A 3,483-nucleotide genomic window follows, 5' to 3' on the forward strand; every position below is an offset into this window, starting at 1 on the left:
AGAGGGCAGAGTCACATACCTTGCAGGCTGATACATTCAAGAGCTATAGCCACAATACAGTCCAAACCTTTTACACAATGCTAACTATCTTTTTTCAGGTCATTCCTAAAATTCTCTAGCTGCTAGGGGCATCTACCAGAATACCAGGGCACTGGCAGCTATATCTGCAAGGGGCATAATTCATTTGTCATCGTAGGTACGATGGTTGGGTTCCACCCGCATATGATATAGAGTTTAGCTCCTACTAAGGTGGCTTCAAGCCTTTGTTTCCTGTGATTGGTCATGTCCAGTTTCGCTGTAGTATTATGTAGGATTGCCAACTCTGAGAATGCACAGAGCTAAAACTATACTTGGCTAAAATCTGGTACACTTTGACTAATAAAAACATTTTTATTCTCTTTATGGGTAGCAGTGTGAGAGCTTTGGGTACTTGGATATAGATTTGGGTTTGCACACTTGAAATGGATGATGGGAGAAAAAACTTCATCATCCAATCGAAAGCAGTGATATTTTAAAATTTAGGTTTACAGATAGTTCCTTAATCAGGGTTTGAATATACATTATTATTTACTTATGTTATGCTTTCAGGTGTTGTTACTTATTGTTTATATATTGTAGGGTCATAATCATTTCATTTGTTGTGAATGTTATAGTTTGTATGGCTGTTGTGTGAGTTATGGATTATGGCACTAACCACAACTTGCTAACTATATTTGTACTTTATGTTTTGAGAGTTAATTTGTAAGATGTTTTAAAATTACGTTAATGTGTTATTACCAAAGATAACCATAACTTCACTTTAACTTCTTCAGTGAATTTTTTGATCGTATATCACATGAAACCCCGTTCTCTGTGCCCAATGCACCATAGACATCCAACCCCCGTGCATGCTTCTTTTAATGGATTTGCAGACCCTGTCATGGGTTTGTGGCTTCTCGCAAACTCTTTTACCCTTGTTGGACATCCGTAGGGGTTTGAATACTCTGTGTCAGATCTCAGGTGAAATCTTCAGTGATGTCATTGGAGATGTCATGAGTGATGTCACTGACCAGGTCATGAGTGATGTAATATGTGAGGTCATAAGCAGTACGTCATATACAATAAGTTATTGTTAGCTCAGGTAATTATAAATGCTGAATTTCTATGGCTTGTGCAAGTGAAATCTGAACCTAACTATAACGTCCCTGTAACCTTTGTTTTTTTGGTGAATTTCTAAGGTTTTTTAAATTCTATATCCTAGCTATAACTTCCTTGTAACCTTTGTTTTTTTCTGTGAAATTCTATAGTTTGCATGGTATTTCCTATCTATAACATCCCTTTATCGTTTGGCTTTTTTAGTGATTTTCTATGTTTTTAAAATTTTATTTCCTAACTTTAAAGTCCCTGTAACCTTTGTTTTTTTGAGTGAATTTCTAGGTTTTTTAAACTTTATTCCCTATACTGTAACCTATAACCTTTGAAAGTGGGTGTTTAAGTGGCTGTGTAAGTTGGTGAGTGGTTGTGTGAGTGGCTGTATGGATATGTGAGTTGGTGTGTGAGTGTCTAAGTGGGTCTGTGAGTGGGTGTGTGAGGGTCTGATTGGGTCTGTGAGTGGGTCTGTGAGTGTCTGAGTGGGTCAGTTTAGCAGTGATATACTGCCCAGAGGGGGGCCAGAGGACCCATTGTATTTCATGACCCTGCACCACTACACCTGCTACACTATTTGTAACTATCCCCATGCTCCAAAGCAGTCTTCACTCAGCATCAGGTTAACGCAGCACTGTTCGGGCGCAGTCTATGTTATTGCAAATGCTTAAGGGTTACTAATATTGCATTCCAGACGGGTGTCCTCTCCAACCACCCCCACTCCTAGTCATCTATGGTTGCCTTTGGGAACACCTACATACCATGGAGATTTTGTGACCCAGGCAAGAAATGTCTATGCCTTTTGATTTGCGTTCATTGATGGGTGCTTTAAGGTTAAGGGTTTAGTAAGTAAACATTGTCAACGTTGTTGACAAATGATTGGCAATGTTTCGCCTATGGACCAGTGTTGTAACGCACAATGTTGAGATTCCCAGTAGAATTTGTCAAGGGCCCCCGAGACTCCACAATGGCGCACATATTCTTACTTCGGGGCCTGGGTGGGGTACCCATAGGGATATGGGCCGGCTTTATGCCCCTTCAATTGACAGAGAGTGTGGATACTCGGCCCTTCAACAGATAATCACAAGCTTTCCTCTTGCTTTGATCAATGTTATGCATGAACAGAAACTTTGTTAAAAATAGTTCATTTTAGGAAAAATTGTAAAGTGCATGTGTCATGTTAGCAAAATAGCATGATTGAGTTATAGTGCAACAAAACTGGTAAACGGTGAGAGCGTGATATTTAAAGGCAAGTTATTGCCATCAATTTTGTAATGCTTGGTTACAAGCTGACAGACAAGCATGCGGTAAGTCTCTGAAACAGCACACATGTAGTAGGCCTAATCATGTTTTTTCGGTTAAATGCTAAATTAGAACAAGTGAACAAATTGTCTTCACAACAGTACCTTGGAAAAAGCTGTGTTGTTTCAGATACACCAAAACACTAGAAATCCAGCCCCACCAGAAACACAAACAGTGTGACAATGTGCAATTATTTACACCTTTGGCTTTGCTGCAGCAGTCCGTCATTGTGAAACGCTCTCACGGTGGTGCCGCTGCAGATGGTCATTTGAAGCAAAAACAATGTGTTGGATGGAGTGCTTGAATTAATCCCAGCAACTGGCAATCACTCGGGACCGCATCCCAATCCATTTTTTGGGGCCCACCATGCCACTCCAGTTTGGACTCAGCCATAGGCAAATCAGTCTCAACCCTGCTCCCCATGAGAACAGTCCAGCCCGAACTGCTTGGCCAAGTCCTCCATGGACCAGAAACAAGTACGCTGGTACTAGTTGTTTCAGCATCACTTTTACTGGATGACGGATTTACTGCTTAATGAGACGGGAGCAGATGAGCCTATTCCTGCCGGCCCTGGTGGCACGACTTATCTAACAAGAGTCGCGGCTCGCAATTCTCATGGGTGGGTGGGTCGGGGGGGTCATCGTGCGGGTGTTACCATGGGGGGGGGGTTTAAAATATAAATAAAACCAAAACGTACCTTATCCCGTTCCCGTGCCGCCTCTGCTCCTGGGCCGGTCCCACATTTTCCGGCTCCCGAACAGGAACAGGCATGCTCACTTCCCTCATGTAAGCCAATCACAACGCTTCAATGGCAGCGTTGTGATTGGTGCGGAGTCCTGGACAGCGCCCAGCCGGGCACCTGCAGGGAGGCAAGTTTCTCTATGTAGGCTGCATGCAGCCTACATAGAGAAAATGTAGAGTGCGCATGACTGCTTGGTCGGCCCCAGGGCCTCCACGACCCGCCCACCTGCCCACCCTCCCCCAACAAGGCATATCCTCCCACCCGCCTCCTACTAGGCATACCCCTGCTTTCTTTTTTCTGCCAGCGCAAGAAGC

This window comes from Triturus cristatus, chromosome 11, assembly GCF_964204655.1.
Source record: "Triturus cristatus chromosome 11, aTriCri1.1, whole genome shotgun sequence".
Taxonomy (NCBI): domain Eukaryota; kingdom Metazoa; phylum Chordata; class Amphibia; order Caudata; family Salamandridae; genus Triturus; species Triturus cristatus.